Source organism: Bufo bufo, chromosome 2, assembly GCF_905171765.1.
Source record: "Bufo bufo chromosome 2, aBufBuf1.1, whole genome shotgun sequence".
NCBI classification, from domain to species: domain Eukaryota; kingdom Metazoa; phylum Chordata; class Amphibia; order Anura; family Bufonidae; genus Bufo; species Bufo bufo.
In genome coordinates, this window is record NC_053390.1 from 487873779 (window position 1) to 487895119 (window position 21341).

The window sequence follows — 21341 nt, forward strand, 5'->3', positions numbered from 1 at the left end:
GGAATTTATATGCCACATATTTCCTATTGCCCATTAAAGGTGCATGGTGTGGATTCAGCAACACAAAAAGGGTTAACTCTGCACTGAGACTCCTACTGATTGTGTTAGTGATGGGATTAAGATAGCTGATTATAAGAACAGCCGACTCCTAGATGAGTAGATCACCCTATGATACACTCAGGAGATAATCCCATCACATGTGTTGCCTCTCTTCCTATTCATTCATTATGGAGGGGGTGAAGATGTCTGTTTGCATGTTGTTCATGGTTGATTGCGTTATGTTGTTAGACTTCTTGAACTGTACAGTATATATACTGAGTTGATCTTCAATAAAGCGAGTTCCTGTTTTACCCTTCATAATGTTGAGGCTGGTGTTTGGGTAACTGATCGACACTCGGGAAGCGCTAGGAACATCCATCAACGGAGGTACCCGGTCGGGGTGCCAGGAGATCCATTACATCGTGTTTTATTCCGGACGTTTCAGCAAAACAGGTTATGAAGTCGCAGCTTCAACTCATCGTGTGTGACAGCCACACAAAATAATAAACACTTGCCCATCTAGGCTCTAACTAAACACATGACCTGTCTCCCTGACTCACCTATACATCACAGTTCACACACTGTCTCAGGTGCAGCTCTCTTAGCCCAATAGTCCAGCAGCCTCCAGGCTGTAGCAAATACAAGTCCCTTTGGGGGATTGTGGTCCAGCAGTCCTCCCAACTCTAGCCTTGTGACCCTTGTGCCGCAGGCGTCACTGCGTCCCCTAAATTACAGGCTGTCACTTAGCCTTGTGTGTCCCTCAGCCTAGCCCGGCCGAGACCACACACGCAGAGACTTAACAGGCCTCCGGATAACACACTTCCCAGAGTGAGACACACCCAAGATCCAGTAGCAGGATTAAATAGGATCCCTGGACATGAGCATGCCTCAAGTCCCGGACTGGAACCTGGGGAACAGGCACCCACCCAACACATTGCCTGTTCCCAGTAAAAGCCCGCCCTGAACTAGCTGAAACAGCTACACTATCTATATGGTGTCTCCCAACTATTCTAGTGGACACTTGAACTAGGGCTTTTACTCCACCAAGGCCGGGCCCCTTGGTGACCCGCTCCCGGTGCACACAACACCCCTTTTATCCTGCTTCCCTGGGACTTTACTGCACACCTCAATGTTCACATTGCCACATACCCCCCCCCCCCCCTCTGTTCAAACCTGTGGGGGTGAACACATGTACCAACCGGATGCTCGTGATAGGGCATCTGCCTTATACTGCCATTTCCCGCTCAACGTTCACCCTGGAAGAGATGGCCAGCGTCGCAGGCTTCCCTTTTTTTTGCCAGACCCAGGCCATCAGAGCTTAGTTTGTCATAAATACTACCTTCCTACCTAGACTACAGTGTCTATGGGCCTCCTCCGACTCCTCTGTGCTGGAGAACTTAGCTTTCTGGCTTGCTTCTTTTCCAGATTTCTTCTTAGGCCCCCCAACATTTAACTACCGCAACCTTTACAGTCGTATTTTCCACGGGGAGTTCCCGCCTCCTCCTTTTGTTGGAGATCTGGCTGGTCAGTTTTAAACCACCCTTCAGCCACTCTGTCACCTGGTGTTCACACTCACTTTGTTTCTTTATTCTATCACCAGATAGTACTTCTTTTACTTTAGTCCCCACAGGGGTTACCTCAGGTTTGGCTTCAGTTTCAGAGTCTTCTACTTCTTCAGTGGCTCTCCCCAATTCGGCAGACCCCTCTTCAGCCTTATCCTTGGTCTCTGGAACATCTGAGGATTTCTCCCACTCCAACTCATTGGCCTTAGCTTCTTCAGCCTTTGAGTCACCTTTGGAGTCTTCCTTCACTTTGTTAGCTTTCTCATCCTTCTCAGACACGGCATCATATACTTCCAATCTGAACCCCTCCTCCTCCTCTTTCTCATAAAGGTTGGAAAGACTCGTCGTCTTCTGGTATTTTCTCCATAGGCTTACCCAGGATATTGCTCTCCCTTCAGGTAGGATTCAGGAGAGCCAGTCCATCGTAGTAGACAGGATCCTCATACTGGTCATCAGTCTCTCTGTATTTCTTCCCCAACAGACTACTGGCTTTCTGGAGGGCATTGACAGCAGAGGAAAGGTCATTCATGACCAGGTCCTGGCCACACACTGCCATGAGTTTCTTGTCTTTTGCATACAAATTATCCCCATCAACTGGTTCAGCAGATACATCTTCCATCTTCTTCTCTGCCTCGGCCGGCACCACAGCCCTACCATCTCTAGCCCCATTCTTAACAGGCTCTGGCTTAGACTTCTTGACGTCTTTCAGAGGACTCTCCTCATCAGGTTTCTCACCTTCCACCTGCTGCTCCAGAACACATATAGATTTCTTCAACTCATAGACGTTCTTACCAACGTCATCTTTTAAGCTCATGAGATTTTCCATCTCTGCTCTGAGTTGCCTGTTCAGCCTCTCAAATTTATCTCGCTCCTCAAGCGCTTCTTCAAGGGCTCTAGCCAAGTAGAGGGCCCTGGGTTCCTTCTCCCGAGCATCAGCCTCCGCTCGGTCACATCCCTCGGCATATCGAGCCAATATGCACCTCTCTTCAACCAGGAGCTGGTCAAACTTCTTCTGTTTCTTCTCCAATCTAGACACAGTTGGTCTCTGGTGGTCCAGGTCCATCATCCGATCACGCAACTCTTGATCAAGTTGAGCCATCCTGGCTTCCAAATGTCTTTTCACCTCCAAGAGAGCAGATTTTTCTGAGGCACTGTTTTAAGACCTCATCAGCCAGCTCATCCCTTTCCTGCTCTGCATGACGTCTTGATCGTTTAGAAGCTGCAAGTTCCTCTTGAAGTTGGAGAATTTTCGCTTCTATTTGTGACTCTATATCCTTCAGTTCATTCATCTCTTTCTCAGTTTCTTCCTGTAACTCCTCTGGAGCTTTCTGCAGTTGCTCTGCGAGAACTGCTAATCCCTTCTCTAGTGTATCTAGGGACTGTGCGAAGTGAGGGAAAACATCTTCAAGTTTGTAGCTGTACTGACCTGTCAGGTCATCTACCCCTTCCTGGGCATGGGTCTCAGACACTAGGCTGCCGTCTCCCCACTCAACTCTTGTCATGTCAGGTATAACTGTCATCTGGTCATTACTAGTGACCGCATGAATTTTGCAATACTTTGACCTGGTAGCTTCCCTCTCGGAGTTGCTAATGGTCACAGCACATACATCGCCTATGTTACTCATGTCATTATTAACACTGACCTCTAGGGGCACCGATGAGCCAAACCAAACATTGGACATTTCCTTATTGAACATAGAACACTGGAGAGACTGCACACTCTCCTCTGGTACGTGTGGTGCACATGCTAGCCGTGCCCCACTTTCCCGCACATTTATCACAGTGAGTTCCCTCAGCTGGGTGCCTTCAGCATTTATCAACATTTCTACATCAATTACATTTTTATCAGAAGGGGACACTTCTTTCCTGTCCACAACCTGCAACGGAAAAAGCATGTCATCAATTTTTTACATGACATCACATTTTCATTATTCATTTACGCAAACTTGGTACAATCTCTTTGCACCTTATCAGCACCATTGTTTCTAATGGTCACTTCATTTAAAGGGCTAGGTGCCAGTTCTGCAGGAGATTTAACACTGACTGCAGAAGTGTTTCCACTTCCCCACAAATCATAGAACAAAGGAACATCACGGCCCAACATTCCCTCATGTATGAGCCCTTTTGCATTACCAAAATCATCAGTCTCAGTTTTCACCAGGGTCTCACCCTCAGTGAGGACCCCCGGATAGTCCGTAGTATCCGCATAATTGTCCCGAACATTTATCATTCTACCAGTCTCAGGTTTTACTATCCTGCTACCTCTTACCCGGGCTAGCATGGGATCTCTGACTTTTCCCACCCCAAATATAGCCTTGGTTGCAGGCTCTTTGAGCAACAAAACAACCTTCTCCCCTGCAGATTCCTGCGAGGAGGCAATTGCAACAGGCTTACCAGGGGCGTAACTAGAAGTGACTGGGCCCCATAGCAAATATTTGTAAGGGGCCCCCCAGCGCGCTTCGCACCTCCCTCCTCCTGTGTAAACCCCACTCCTTTGGCACAGTGTAGCGGTATACTGTATATTGTGGGGCACAGTATAGTGGTATACTGTACATTGTGTGGCACAGTGTAGCAGTATACTGTACATTGTGTGGCACAGTGTATGCTATATGTGTATAACAAACATATTTCATATGAAAACTTACAGTTACTTGGCTTGGCCCTTGGGGATCTCGGACGCCACTTCCACACTTCGGTCAGGGTCTCGGTGGAGCTGATGTTGTGCTTTATCCTAATGAGAAAGATTTCATAATAAGGATTTGGAGAAGGGGCAGAGGAATAGCAGAGCAGGGAGAGGCTGGTGCTGCTACTAGGGGCTCATACCATGGGGGAGTAATAAAGCCCACCATAATGCCCCCCCAGTAGAAATAATTCTCCTTATAATGTGACAGTGCAAAAATACCCCCTTGTAATGCCCCCAGTTGAGCTAATGTCCCCATAGTGCCCCCATAATGTCCCAGTATAAAATACCCCTATATAGTGCCCCCAGTAAATTCCCCCATAGTGCTCCTCTCCCCCATTCCTGCTAGTGCCCCCCATAATATACCAGTATAAAATGCCCCATATATAGTGCCCCAGTAGATGCCCCTCAGTGTCCAGCCTCTGATAGGCTGCCGGCCTAGTGTCCCCCATAATGCCCCCCAATAATGTGCCAGTAAGTGTCCCCATAGATGCCCCCCCCATCATGTCCCAGTATCATAGTGCCATCTCCCATCCCCCCAATGTGCCAGTATCAAGTGCTTCTCTCCTTCCCACCCCCATGTGCCAGTATCCTAGTGCCAACCCCCCCATGTGCCAGTATCAAGTGCCTCTCTCTTCCCCCCATGTCCCAGTATCATAGTGCCATCTACCCCCAAAAAAAGTGGCAGTATCAAGTGCCTCTCCCCCCCATGTGCCAGTATCAAGTGCCTCTCTCCTCCCCCCCATGTCCCAGTATCATAGTGCCATCTCCCCCCCCCAAAAAAAAGTGCCAGTATCAAGTGCCTCTCCCCCCATGTGCCAGTATCATAGTGCCTCTCTCTCCCCCCCATGTCCCAGTATCATAGTGCCATCTACCCCCCCAAAAAAGTGGCAGTATCAAGTGCCTCTCCCCCCCATGTGCCAGTATCATAGTGCCAAACCCACCCATGTGCAAGTATCAAGTGCCAAACCCCCCCCATGTGCCAGTATCAAGTGCCTCTCTCCTCCCCCCTATGTCCCAGTATCATAGTGCCATCATCCCCCCCCCCAAAAAAGTGCCAGTATCAAGTGCCTCTCCCCCCCCATGTGCCAGTATCAGGTGCCAGCCAACCCCTCTCCCCCCCCATGTGCCAGTATCAGGTGCCTCTCTCCCCCCCCCCATGTGCCAGTATCAGGCGCCAACCCCCCCCATGTGCCAGTATCAAGTGCCAAACCCCCTCCCCATGTGCCAGTATCAAGTGTCTCCCGCTCCTCCCATGGCAGTAACAGTCGGGTATTAGAAAAAAAAAAAAACACTTCTACTTACCTCCATGTCAGCGATGCGATGCAGCCTCTTCCTGTGTCCCGCCCTGTATGTCCATATATGGAGTCAGTGCTTGTATTTCAGAAAAGTTTCTGCTGGGATTCGAACCCACGACCTTCTGTATCAGAGGCAAAGCACCTAACCACACAGCCATAAGAGATGCTTTGCTGCTGTCTGAAAAAATATGAGACTTCTACTGTTATAGTTGGCTAAGTCTACATCTATACACAACACACCCAGCTGCCCCAACACTGCTATATCTCTATATGACAGCTGTCCCAGCACACTCAGCTCTGCTATATCTCTATATATGATAGCTGCCCCAGCACACCCAGCTCTGCTACATCTAATACACATGACAGCTGCACCAGCACACTCAGCTCTACTATATCTCTATATATGACAGCTGCCCCAGCACACCCAGCTCTGCTACATCTATATATCTCTAAGTATTGCTATACAGTAGATAGATATATAGAGAAATAGCAAAGCTGAGTGTGCTGGGGCAGCTGTCATGTGTATAGATGTAGCAGTGCTGGGTGTGTTTGGGCAGCTGTCATGTGTATAGATGTAGCAGAGCTGGGTTTGCTGGGGCAGCTGTCATATATATATATAGTAGAGCTGAGTGTGCTGGAGCAGCTGTCATGTGTATTAGATGTAGTAGAGCTGGGTGTGCTGGGGCAGCTATCATATATAGAGATATAGCAGAGCTGAGTGTGCTGGGACAGCTGTCATATAGAGATATAGCAGTGCTGGGTGTGTTGGGGCAGCTGGGTGTGTTGTGTATAGATGTAGACTTAGCCAGCTATAACAGTAACATTTTTTCAAACAGTAGCAATGCAGCCTTTATGGCTGTGTGGGTAAATGCTTTGCCTCTGATACATGGTACAAGGAGGTTGTGGGTTCGAATCCCAGACACATCAGGAGACAGTAATATTAGATCACATTAGCGAGGGGGCCTGGTCCGCTGCTGCTGTGAAGGGGCCCTGAACATTAAGACAAGAATCGATCATATTTAACTAACTTGAAAACTGTCATACACGCTGCCGGGGCGCCGGGCCACTGAGGCTTACCCACCTGTTCAGACACTGAAATTTCCAAATGGTCACACACTTTTGAGACAGTTTCTCACCTCGGTCAGCCACCAGCCCAGCGGGTAGGAACTGCCGCTGGCTCAATCTCACTAGGTCTGTTACACATGGGATAATCGGAACGATCTTACCGATTGTCATCACGTAAAATGAGGAGTCCAGGAAATTAGGGGAGTCCAGGAATATCTCCAGCACGGCCATCACCCTTCTCCTTAATACAGTAGTTGCCACGGGAAACGCCTTTGCCTTGACTCCAGCCTTTTTCCAGACAGTCACTCCATCCGCATCCCCTTTAGGACTTTGCGCACATGTGCAGGAAACATAGGATCTCCTGACAGCCGCACCGCTCTTCACCTCCTTTTCTTCCCAACGGTTGCCCTTGGCAACGGCACACATCTTTTCCTCTGGAACTCCAGCCGCACAACTCAAAGCCCTTTTTCCGCTCCATAGCTGCCAGAAGAACGGAAAGTCTTTGCCGAGCACAAACTCCTCTTCCAGGCTCTCACATTTTAAGAGCTCCCATTGCACAGGGTTATAGTCCGTGATAAAGGTCAGAGACACGGTGACATCTGTCTCTGGCCCCCTCTTTAGAAAGTCCAGTACTTCAGGCGTAACCCGGGACACACGTTGGCAGGAATCTAAAGTGACTCACAGCGGGATTCCCCCAATCACCAACTCGCAGGATCTTTATGTATCAGATGTTCTGACCTCACAATCATCCATTGCGTAGTCCTGCTGCAGGTGGGTCTGCACAGACCTCATAGTGACAAAAGAAAAGTCAGTCTCTTCTCTGGGCTTCTGGACCTTTAAATCTCTGCACCACAGCAAAAATAGTCCACAATAGCATGAGCAGCACCTGCTCCACCGAACAAACAGGATTCCGGCCCTTTAACTCCAGCAAAGCAGTATTCAGCAGCACCTGCTCTTTCTCGTCGTTGCCCCGAGCAACCGGCTGTTGTTGCCCTTTTCTCATGGACAACTTGCCCGCATCCTCCATTAATTGTAAGGGATCGTTTACTTTTAGGGGGTCGCTATCACAGATTACTTCACCAGACAAGGGTAGAATGTCCAAACTCGTGTTTGATTTCGGACGTTTCAGCAAAACAGGTTATGAAGTCGCAGCTTCAACTCATCGCGTGTGACAGCCACACAAAATAATAAACACTTGCTCGTCTAGGCTCTAACTAAACATATGACGTGTCTCTTTGACTCACCTATACATCACAGTTCACACACTGTCTCAGGTGCGGCTTTCTCAGCCCAATAGTCCAGCAGCCTCCAGGCTGTAGCAAATACAAGGGATTGTGGTCCAGCATTCCTCCCGACTCTGGCCTTGTGACCCTTGTGCCACAGGCGTCACTGCGTCCCCTAAATTACAGGCTGTCACTTAGGCCCCTTTCACACGGGCGAGTTTTCGGCGCGGAAGCAATACGTGAGGTGAACGCATTGCACCCGCATTGAATCCGGACCCATTCATTCCTATTGGGCTGTGCACATGAGCGGTGATTTTCACGCATCACTTGTGCGTTGCGTGAAAATCGCAGCAAGCTCTATATTGTGCGTTTTTCATGCAACGCAGGCCCCATAGAAGTGAATGGGGCTATGTGAAAATCGAAAGCAAGTGCGGATGCGGTGCGATTTTCACGCATGGTTGCTAGGATGGAAGTCTATTCACTGTATTATTTTCCCTTATAACATGGTTATAAGGGAAAACAATAGCATTCTTTAATACAGAATGCTTAGTAGAAGGTCAATTGAGGGTTAAAAAATAAAATAAAAATTAACTCACCTCCTCCAATTGATCACGTAGCTGCCAGTCTCCTGTTCATTCTTCAGGACCTGTCAAAGGACCTGTGGTGACATCACTGTGCTCATCACATGATACATCACATGATCCATCACCATGGTGATGGTCCATGTGATAAGCTCAGTGACGTCACCACAGGTCCTTTGACAGGTCCTGAAGAAAGAACAGGAGACCGGCAGCTACGCGATCAATTGGAGGAGGTGAGTTATTTTTATTTATTTTTTTAACCCTCAATTGACCTTCTACTAAGCATTCTGTATTAAAGAATGCTATTATTTCCCCTTATAACCATGTTATAAGGCGAAAATTACGGAAATTTACAGAATACTGAACCCAAACCCGAACTTCTGTGAAGAAGTCCGGGTTCGGGTCTGGGTACCAAACATGCAGATTTTTCTCATGCACGTGCAAAACGCATTAAAACGCTTTGCACTCGCAGGGAAATATTGCGCATGTTCCCGCAACGCACCCGCATCTTTTCCCGCAACGCCCGTGTGAAACCAGCCTTAGCCTCGTGGTCCCTCGGCCTAGCCTGGTTGAGACCACACACGCAGAGATTTAACAGGCCTCTGTTTCCGGATAACACACTCCCCAGAGTGAGACACACCCAAGATCCAGTAGCAGGATTAAATAGGATCCCCGGACATGAGCATGCCTCAAGTCCTGGACTGGAACCTGAAGAACAGGCACCCACCCAACAGATTGCCTGTTCCCAGTAAAAGCCCGCCCTGAACTAGCTGAACCAGCTACACTATATATATGGTGTCCCCCAACTATTTTAGTGGACACCTGAACTAGGGCTTTTACTCCACCAAGGCCGGGCCCCTTGGTGACACGCTCCCGGTGCACACAACACCCCTTTTATCCTGCTTCCCCGGGACTTTACTGCACACCTCAATGTTCACATTGCCACAATATATATATATATATATATATATACTATTATTAACAAAAAATGTAGTATTTATTTGTTTTATATAGAATTTTTGGGATTATTGCACCTTCGTGGAGGACTCAAGAAAATGAAATTTCTGGTAAGCGAGACTCAAGAAAATGAAATTTCTGGTAAGCGAAATTAAAGTTTTTCCTTTTTGTCCGCCATGACGGCGTTACTATGAAACATACCAGATTAATTCAATTAGGGTGGGACAATAGCCTGCAGGACTTTTCTGCCAAAGGTTAAGTCCTTAGTGCGGCTAACATTCACCCTATAATGTTTCACAAAAGTATGCAGACTGGACCATGTCGCAGCTTTACAAATTTGATCCATAGAAGCTTCCGCTTTTTCTGCCCAAGACACAGAGACTGCTCTAGTGGAGTGAGCTCTCAACTTTTCTGGAGGATTTTTCCAATCCTCCTATATGCCTCACAAATCGTCATTTTTATCCAACGTGCCAGGGACTGTTTAGATGCTATAAGTCCTTTATTCACACCTTGAAACTATAAAAACAGGTAGTCTGAATTCCTCCAGCTGTCACGACTGTGACTGATCCAGACAGATCTGGGAGGAGAAGGTCGCAGCGACTTGCTACTCGCGATAGCTTGTGAGTTTGCTCCTTGGTTCAGGGTATGTCATCTGGGTTTTGCCTTGTGAACCTTTTTGTCCTGACTGGGAGTTTGTAGGCATCCTTCTCAGGTGAGTCCTGTCTGCCACTCCCAGCTACTATATTAGTTTCACTTTCACTTGCAGTCATTGCCAGATATAGTCCTTACTTCCAGTTCTATTCTGACCTTTGAAGGAGATCGTTTGATGGTGTTGCTGTGGAGCTCTTGTCCGGCGTGGACTGTCGTGATTGGGATCGCCTTCTCTGCTCGTGACTGGATAAGTCTATCTCTGATATAGTTTGTTTGTTGCTGTCTTCCCCTGCTGTTCTCCTAGACATGAGTGATGGTGACTAGTGCTCCCATCGGCCTTTCCCCACTCTAGGCTTGTTAGGGTGACTGAGGGTTTAGGCATCCTGCTCGCCGCACGGGTTCACACCCTGTCTAGGGTATCAGGGCAGACAGGTGCCAGCTTAGGGTTAGTCAGGGGTGGCCATATTATTCCCATCCGTAGATAAGGGTCCCCCTTCCCCTCCGTCTGGTGCGACACGACTGCTGCTGGGGTAGCGGTCGTGACAGTATATCTGGCCTTTTAAAAAGAAAAAGAAAAAAAAAAGTGACATTTCTTTTTTTCTTTTTTTCTTTTTTTTTGCTTGCTGTTTTGCTTTGTATTTTTCTGTTCCACTATGGATCCGGTTACGGTTTTGGCGAAACAATTACAGGGATTATCCCTTGAAGTGGCAGGATTAAAAGCAACAGTGCTGCAGCAGCAGCAGCCATCCTTGGGTTCCACCGTTGCTACGGGAAACCAAGGTACTCCTGAGCCAAAAGTGGCTTTACCTGATAGGTTCTCAGGAGGGAGAGACCAATTTGTAACCTTTAGAGAAGCTTGCAAATTGTTCTTCAGGTTACGCCCTAGATACTCCGGCGGTGAGGAACAACGGGTGGGTATTGTAATTTCTCTCCTGCAAGGAGATCCGCAGGCTTGGGCTTTCTCCCTACCATCAGACTCTCTGGCCTTACGATCAGTGGAGGAGTTTTTTGAAGCCCTGGGTCTCGTATATGATGACCCGGACAGGGTCTCACTGGCTGAGTCTAAGCTACGTAGACTTCGGCAAGAGAACCGGTCTGCTGAACTATATTGTTCCGAATTCCGTAGGTGGGCTACTGATACGTTATGGAATGACTCGGCCCTTAGGAGTCAGTTCTGCCAGGGGTTGTCTGAAAAATTAAAAGACGCGCTGGCGGTATACGAGGTCCCTGGGTCTCTGGAGGCTGCTATGTCTCTGTCCATAAGAATCGACAGACGACTCAGGGAGAGACTATTAAATTTTACGGAGGCCTCTATAGGGCAGGGATCGGTTTGTTATGATCCAGTCGAACCAATGCAAATAGGGGGCGCCACTAGACGGGTGAATCCTCCTAAGTTCCGCTGTAGGTCAGAGGTTCGTTTTCGTTGTGGGGGGAGGGGTCATTTTGTAAAGGTTTGTCCCTCAGAACCCAAGAGACCACAAACAAAGGAGCCGCCGGGAAAACTAGAGTCCCCAGATTGTGCGGAGGATAACAGTCTGGGCGTATTCGTTTCCTCCATACGCATGTCTCAGTTTTTGTTGTCCGCTACCGTTGAGGCGGGCAATAAGACTGAGATCTGTTCCGTCTTTTTGGACAGTGGAGCGGGGGTCAACTTGGTGGATTCACGGTTTGCTCAGGCTCTGGGTTTTACTCCAGAACCGATACGCAGAACTATTCCTGTTTTTTGCCATCGACTCCTCCCCTCTTACTCAGAAAGAGTTAACTCAGATCATTCATAATATCCATCTGCAGGTAGGGGACCTCCATAAAGAGCATATCTCGTGTTATGTCCTGGACGGTCTTCCGGCTCCTATGGTATTGGGGCTTCCCTGGCTGGTGACTCACAATCCAGTGGTGGATTGGCAGGCCGGGGAGATTGTGGAGTGGAGTGAACATTGTAAGGACAACTGCTTGAGTAGTAGGTGCTCTACACTCTCTGTAACATCTTTACCTGCCTTTCTGTCAGATTTTATGGATGTGTTCTCTGAGAAGGGTTGTCAGGGGTTACCACCTCATCGTCCATATGATTGCCCGATTAATCTACTACCTGGGGCCAAACTACCTAAAACCCGGTTATACAATCTTTCCGGCCCGGAGAGGAAGGCTATGAAAGATTATATTTCGGAGAGTTTGGCTAAGGGACACATCAGACCCTCTTCTTCACCTGTGGCTGCAGGGTTCTTTTTCGTTAAAAAGAAAGATGGGGGCCTACGTCCTTGCCTGGATTTCCGGGAATTAAACCGGATAACTATCCGAGATCCCTATCCTCTTCCTCTCATTCCCGACCTCTTTAATCAGGTTGCTGGTGCTAAATGGTTCTCCAAAATGGATCTCAGAGGAGCCTATAACCTGGTTCGCATCAAAGAGGGGGATGAGTGGAAGACGGCTTTTAATACTCCGGAAGGGCATTATGAAAATCTGGTCATGCCATTTGGTCTTACTAATGCGCCTGCGGTATTCCAACATTTTGTCAACGATATTTTTAGTCACCTTATCGGGAGATTTGTTGTGATATATCTTGATGACATCCTGGTCTATTCCCCGGATCTGGATACACATAAGATCCATGTGAGACAAGTGCTGCAGATATTAAGGGCCAACAATTGTTTGCTAAGTTAGAAAAATGTGTGTTCGCCGTAAAAGAACTGCCATTTCTGGGGTATGTGTTGTCAGATTCAGGTTTCCGCATGGATCCAGAGAAAGTCCGGGCGATTATAGACTGGGATCTGCCTGAGAACCTGAAGGCATTGCAACGCTTCCTGGGGTTTGCCAATTTTTATAGAAAGTTTATAAAGAACTATTCCTTGGTGGTCAAACCACTGACGGACATGACCCGAAAGGGATCCGATTTCTCCAAATGGTCACATGCAGCCAAAACTGCCTTTGCATCTCTGAAGGAGAGATTCACCTCGGCCCCTATTCTCGTACAGCCAGATGTCTCGCTTCATTTTATTGTAGAGGTTGACGCATCAGAGGTGGGGGTGGGAGCGGTACTATCTCAGGGCCCGTCCCCTGGTGAATGGCGTCCGTGTGCTTTCTTTTCGAAGAAATTGTCTACTGCAGAAAGGAACTATGATATTGGCAACAGAGAACTTTTGGCTATTAAGTTGGCTTTTGAGGAGTGGCGTCATTTTTTGGAGGGGGCGGTTCATCCCGTCACGGTGATTACTGATCACAAAAACTTATTATATCTGTAGTCTGCTAAACGTCTCACCCCTAGACAGGCTCGGTGGTCGTTATTTTTTACTAGGTTTAATTTTGTAATAACCTATCGCCCGGGGGCAAAAAATACTAAGGCGGATGCATTGTCTCGAAGTTTTCCTGGAGGGGGTGATGTTGAGGTACCAGAGCCCATTTTGCAAAAGGGGGTGGTGGTCTCTGCATTACACTCAGGTTTGGAGGGGAGGGTGTTGGAAGCTCAGGGGGACGCCCCGGCCTCCTGCCCCCTGCCCCTCGGGTAAACTGTTTGTGCCAGAAAATTTACGACTGGAGATACTAAAAGAACACCATAACTCCACACTGGCAGGACACCCAGGTAGTAGGGCAACCTCTGAGTTAGTGTCTCGTCGGTTCTGGTGGCCTAAATGGCGCCAGGAGGTGTTGAATTTTGTGTCTGCATGTGCTACCTGTGCTCGTTCTAAGGTAGATCATACTCGTCCGGCAGGGCGTCTTTTACCTCTGGCCATCCCCAACAGGCCTTGGACGCACCTGTCAATGGATTTCATTACGGATCTACCAGTATCAACGGGGAAGACTGTTATTCTTGTAGTTGTTGACAGATTCAGTAAAATGGTGCACTTTATTGCTCTTGCCGCATTGCCTAATGCTAACACACTGGCTCAGGTTTTTATTGACCACATCGTGAAGCTTCACGGGGTCCCTTCCGATATTGTTTCGGATCGTGGTACCCAATTCGTTTCTAAATTTTGGAAAGCTTTTTGTTCTCGTTTAGGGGTTCATCTGTCGTTTTCTTCATCTTTCCATCCACAGTCCAACGGTCAGACTGAACGTACCAATCAAAACCTAGAGACATATTTGAGATGCTTTGTTTCCGAAAATCAGGAGGAATGGTCATCTTATTTACCGTTAGCCGAGTTTGCCATTAATAATCGTCGTCAAGAATCCACCGATAAGTCACAATTTTTTGGTGCGTATGGTTTCCATCCTCAGTTTTGTACGTTTAGTGAGGGGGGGCCGTCTGGGATTCCCGAGGATGAATGATTTGCGTCTTCACTTTCTTCAGTGTGGCAGAGTGTGCAAGAAAGTTTGAAGAGAATTGGTGGTAGATACAAACGTGCGGCTGATAGGAAGCGCTCTGAAGGTCCAGACCTTGGGGTGAATGACTTGGTGTGGTTGTCTACCAGAAATATCAAGTTGAAGGTTCCCTCGTGGAAATTAGGTCCGAGATTTATTGGTCCTTATAGGGTAATTAAGATTATTAACCCGGTGGCTTTTCGTCTGGAGCTACCTCAGACTCTAAGGATCCATAATGTCTTCCACAGATCTCTGCTTAAGAGATATGTAGAACCTCCTGAACCATTGCCACTACCGCCTCCTCCGGTGGTTGTTGATGGCAGTCTTGAGTTTCAGGTAGAAAAGATTGTTGATTCACGATATGTTCGCCGCTCTCTTCAGTACCTGGTGCACTGGAAAGGTTATGGTTCCGAAGAGAGAATGTGGGTTCCAGCATCAGAGATAAAAGCGGACAGACTCATTCGGGCTTTTCATAGCTCCCATCCGGAGAGGCCTGGTCTTGAGGGTCCAGGGGCCCCTCGTAGAAAGGGTGGTACTGTCACGACTGTGACTGATCCAGACAGGTCTGGGAGGAGAAGGTCGCAGCGACTTGCTACTCGCGATAGCTTGTGAGTTTGCTCCGTGGTTCAGGGTATGTCATCTGGGTTTTGCCTTGTGAACCTTTTTGTCCTGACTGGGAGTTTGTAGGCATCCTTCTCAGGTGAGTCCTGTCTGCCATTCCCAGCTACTATATTAGTTTCACTTTCACTTGCAGTCATTGCCAGATATAGTCCTTACTTCCAGTTCTATTCTGACCTTTGAAGGAGATCGTTTGATGGTGTTGCTGTGGAGCTCTTGTCCGGCGTGGACTGTCGTGATTGGGATCGCCTTCTCTGCTCGTGACTGGATAAGTCTATCTCTGATATAGTTTGTTTGTTGCTGTCTTCCCCTGCTGTTCTCCTAGACATGAGTGATGGTGACTAGTGCTCCCATCGGCCTTTCCCCACTCTAGGCTTGTTAGGGTGACTGAGGGTTTAGGCATCCTGCTCGCCGCACGGGTTCACACCCCGTCTAGGGTATCAGGGCAGACAGGTGCCAGCTTAGGGTTAGTCAGGGGTGGCCATACTATTCCCATCCGTAGATAAGGGTCCCCCCTTCCCCTCCGTCTGGTGCGATACGACTGCTGCTGGGGTAGCGGTCGTGACACCAGCTACTTGTAATATCTAAATATGCTAATAAAACAATGACGTACGTCTAAACAATGAAAACTTTTTACCCTCTCAGATTTTGGGTTTTCACAAAATGAAGGAAGAACAATCTCTGTTTGTGAAATTCTGACACGACTGTCGGCAAAAAGGAAGAGTCAGTCTTCAGAATAACTCTATCCTCCAAGATTTTCAGAAAAGGAGGGTTATATTTTAAGGACTGAATCTCCCCCAGCCTACGGGATGAAACAATAGTAACAAGAGACTCAGTTTTTAGGGTAATACATTTTAAAGAAATATCTGACAAATGCTCAAACAGAGAAGAGGTTAACGCTCTCAGAACAGTATTTAGGTCCCAGGGAGCCACACTAGCTCTAACAAATTGCCTGAGTCTAGAAGCCCCTTTAAGAAAACGAATGACACAGGGATGTAGAGCTATTTTCTAGGCAAAGGCTGTACTTAAAGCTAAAACATGTATTTATAATGTACAGTCGTGGCCAAAAGTTTTGAGAATGACAAAAATATTAGTTTTCACAAAGTTTGCTGCTAAACTGCTTTTAGATCTTTGTTTCAGTTTTTTCTGTGATGTAGTGAAATATAATTACACGCACTTCATACGTTTCAGGCTTTTATCGACAATTACATGACATTTATGCAAAGAGTCAGTATTTGCACTGTTGGCCCTTCTTTTTTAGGACCTCTGCAATTCGACTGGGCATGCTCTCAATCAACTTCTGGGCCAATTTCTGACTGATAGCAACCCATTCTTTCATAATCACTTCTTGGAGTTTGTCAGAATTAGTGGGTTTTTGTTTGTCCACCCACCTCTTGAGAATTGACCACAAGTTCTCAATGGGATTAAGATCTGGGGAGTTTCCAGGCCATGGACCCAAAATGTCAACGTTTTGGTCCCCGAGCCACTTAGTTATCACTTTTGCCTTATGGCACGGTGCTCCATCGTGCTGGAAAATGCATTGTTCTTCACCAAACTGTTGTTGGATTGTTGGAAGAAGTTGCTGTTGGAGGGTGTTTTGGTACCATTCTTTATTCATGGCTGTGTTTTTGGGCAAAATTGTGAGTGAGCCCTTGGATGAGAAGCAACCCCACACATGAATGGTCTCAGGATGCTTTACTGTTGGCATGACACAGGACTGATGGTAGCGCTCACCTTTTCTTCTCTGGACAAGCCTTTTTCCAGATGCCCCAAACAATCGGAAAGAGGCTTCATTGGAGAATATGACTTTGCCCCAGTCCTCAGCAGTCCATTCACCATACTTTCTGCAGAAGATCAATCTGTCCCTGATGTTTTTTTTAGAGAGAAGTGGCTTCTTTGCCGGCCTTCTTGACACCAGGCCATCTTCCAAAAGTCTTCGCCTTACTGTGCGTGCAGATGCGCTCACACCTGCCTGCTGCCATTTCTGAGCAAGCTCTGCACTGGTGTCACTCCGATCCCGCAGCTGAATCCTCTTTAGGAGACGATCCTGGTGCTTGCTGGACTTTCTTGGACGCCCTGAAGCCTTCTTAACAAGAATTGAACCTCTTTCCTTGAAGTTCTTGATGATCCTATAAATTGTTGATTGAGGTGCAATCTTAGTAGCCACAATATTCTTGCCTGTGAAGCCATTTTTATGCAACGCAATGATGGCTGCACGTGTTTCTTTGCAGGTCACCATGGTTAACAATGGAAGAACAATGATTTTAAGCATCACCCTCATTTTAACATGTCAAGTCTGCCATTTTAACCCAATCAGCCTGACATAATGATCTCCAGCCTTGTGCTCATCAACATTCTCACCTGAGTTAACAAGACAATTACTGAAATGATCTCAGCAGGTCCTTTAATGACAGCAATGAAATGCAGTGGAAAGGTTTTTTTGGGATTAAGTTAATTTTCATGGCAAAGAAGGACTATGCAATTCATCTGATCACTCTTCATAACATTCTGGAGTATATGCAAATTGCTATTATGAAAACTTAAGCAGCAACTTTTCCCATTTCCAATATTTATGTAATTCTCAAAACTTTTGGCCACGACTGTACTAGGACACAAGTCTTTATTAAATCTTGACAGTAAAAAATCTAATATTGACTGAACTGAAAAGCTTTCTAAAGAGATTTTTTTTTATTTTGAAACATCGTTTTTTAAATTAAAATACCATCAGTGATGTAAATGTTTGTACTGAGAATTTATATGTAATGGTATTGGTTTTACGTTAATATAAAATAGCAATGTAAAAGAGAATAACGAGTAGACATAAAATCTGTCTAACAATAAGAGGGAAATGGGATGTCAGATCCTTTGTAAATTATAGTTCATATTTAATATCTGATATGGCAATTGTCATTCAATACTGCACATCTTTCTGGGTTGTATAGAAAATTCTAATACACAATGTCTATCATTATGATTATCTTGGTGAGGATGAGATCTGCTTTGAAGGAAAGGTTAAACGGGTTTGTAAAAAATAGAGGTGGTCCACACCTCCCATCTAGATTGATATCTGTGGGAGCTGTTAAAGGCAGAGGTGGACATCTTTTCACACCAACATTGCTCATTGATGGAGTGTAAAATGTTTGAAATCTGTATAGGTATTAGAGTTTTCCAGTTGGCCGCAATTTTTTGTCTCATAAATATACATGCATGGGAGATAATGGTAGAGTACAAAAAGGAGAATTTCTCAATACCAAGAGACAGAAGAGCTAGGGCCTGTTCTGGAGCTATGTGGAATTGGCATATTTTGGATAGTATGAAGATGATTTGGGTCCAAACCCTCTTTACTAGTCTACATTGCCACCACATATCTATATAAGTTCCTGTTTCATTGTTGCATGTCCAACACACCTTTTGAGGGGTTCTGAAATATGCGGGATAAAAGGTAAGGGTTGAAATACCAACTATAAAATACTTTCCGGTGAGTTTCTAAGTGGGATATACAGTACAGACCAAAAGTTTGGACACACCTTCTCATTCAAAGAGTTTTCTTTATTTTGATGATTATGAAGGCATCAAAACTATGAATTAACACATGTGGAATTATATACATAACAAACAAGTGTGAAACAACTGAAAATATGTCATATTCTAGGTTCTTCTAGCCACCTTTTGCTTTGATTACTGCTTTGCACACTCTTGGCATTCTCTTGATGAGCTTCAAGAGGTAGTCACCTGAAATGGTCTTCCAACAGTCTTGAAGGAGTTCCCAGAGATGCTTAGCACTTGTTGGCCCTTTTTCCTTCACTCTGCGGTCCAGCTCACCCCAAACCATCTCGATTGGGTTCAGGACCGGTGACTGTGGAGGCCAGGTCATCTGGCGCAGCACCCCATCACTCTCCTTCATGGTCAAATAGCCCTTACTTTCAAAGTTTTCCCAATTTTTGGGCTGACTGACTGACCTTAATTTCTTAAAGTAATGATGGCCACTCGTTTTTTTTTTTACTTAGCTGCTTTTTTCTTGCCATAATACAAATTCTGTCTATTCAGTAGGACTATCAGCTGTGTATCCACCTGACTTCTCCTCAACGCAACTGATGGTCCCAACCCCATTTATAAGGCAAGAAATCCCACTTATTAAACCTGAAAGGGCACACCTGTGAAGTGAAAACCATTTCAGGGGACTACCTCTTGAAGCTCATCAAGAGAATGCCAAGAGTGTGCAAAGCAGTAATCAAAGCAAAAGGTGGCTACTTTGAAGAACCTAGAATATGACATTTTCAGTTGTTTCACACTTGTTTGTTATGTATATAATTCCACATGTGTTAATTCATAGTTTTGATGCCTTCATAGTCATGAAAATAAAGAAAACTCTTTGAATGAGAAGGTGTGTCCAAACTTTTGGTCTGTACTGTACATCTAGAGAATTTATAAATAGAGGTAAGGGCAGATTGCCACTGGTCCTCAGTGAGACATTTGTTGAAATCTTGATCTTTCTAAACTATCCCCTTCATCTATCAGCAAATTCCTGCAGCATAAGGAGATGCTGTGAAGATTTGAGCTTGGATTTGTTGTCCAAAGTTGTAACAAAGGGGAGTTAGGGGATATGGGCTTCGGTTGTGATTTTGAGTATGTTCCTGAGTTGTAGGCATTGGAAATGTCTTGAGGGTGGAAGATCATATTTACTCGTTAGGGGAGAAAATGCCAATATAGTAGGAGTTCCCAGATCTCTTAGGAAGGCAAGGCCTTTCTCAGTCCAGCTTTGTGCTGAAAAATTTGGGACAAATAATTCAAAAATGGAAATAGGAATATCCAATATGTCTAAAGGCTCAAATAATCGATGAAAGGACGTGTTTATCCAGAGCCGCATCATAGCTGAAAATAAGGAGGTTCAATTTGGAAGGTTCTTGTGGAATGAGAAATGCAAAAGGGTGTGTAGAAAGTTGGAGATGATATGGCCTTTTAATAGGCCAAGTTCAATTTGCACCCATTTTTGCAAGTATCTCTTATCCACAGTAGCTTCAACTAAGCTAGAATAACTGCCTTGCAGTATAAGAATAAAGAAGGGCAATTCACACCCCCTTTGGTGTATGTGAGAAAACAAAATGTCCACCTTGACCCTAGGTCTCCCTCTTACCCCACACAAACCGCATAAGCAAATTTGGCAACTTTTAAATGTAAGAGGGTGGATTATAGATTGGTACATTTCTAAATGTATAAAGAATCTTTGGCAGGCTTACCATTTGAGTCACAGCGATTCTCCCCAACCATGAGATACCAAATGTCTTCAGAGACGATAATTAGTTTTTAACATCATCTAGTAATATGAGGTATTTGGTTTGGAACAATGTTGATGGGGGTAGGATTAAACTAAAATAAAATTTTGATTTCAAGGTGCTGAACACACTATGTCCCACATTCATAGGAAGTATTTGTGATTTATTTACGTTGATTTTGTAAAAGGAGGCCTCACTGAAGTGAGTAATGATGTGTACATCAGCAAGTAGTGATTGGGTGGGGTGGGTCAGGACCAAAATGATGTCATCCGCAAATAAACCAATTTTATGAATAGTGTCTTGTGTTGTGCATTTTCATAAGTGTACAATGTATCTGATGATACCATATTCAATATGGATGATCATTGCCTTTAACAGCATGTGATCAGCATGAACCTGAAAAAAAAAACCAAGATGGGTTCATGGCAAGTTCAATGTGTTAAAAGTGAATATATAGAGAAGACTATACTTTTATTATTGTTTAGAGACATGGATTTATCTACACAGGTTTCTCTAAACTTGTCTGTCTGAGGAACAATGGGTGTTTCATGGCTAAACCATGATCTGATAAGAGACGTCCATAAAACACATCTGGTGTGGAACAGATATCTATTCATATATTCGCATATAGATATATTCCTGTGTGCATTTATTTAGCGTTTGAACTTATTAATGATTCATATATACTATGTGATATTGATGTATTATAACCAAATATTATTAATGTATCTTTATATGTCTATATCTCACTGAGAGGGTATATTCTAGGGGATATAAAATGTGTTTAAGTGGAAATTTCTTAATAGGGTTTATTTTAGAGGAGCTGATGTTATCTCAAACATCATCACTCAATCGCTGAGACAGTTAAGGTACACAAACCAGAAAAACCATCATTACTCCTATCTGCCCCATAAATTCAGGGATTAGGGAAACTTCTGATACCGCCAGTCAGTCTGAGCAAAGTGTCAGAAAGAGCCCCTCCTAATTGATTTAAGGTGTGAAAGGGCAAAGTTTAAGTAGTAATAAAACAAGCAATATAATATGTTAATTCTTAAAATATTCAAAATTGTTATATGATACAACAGTGCCATCAAGTGGTAG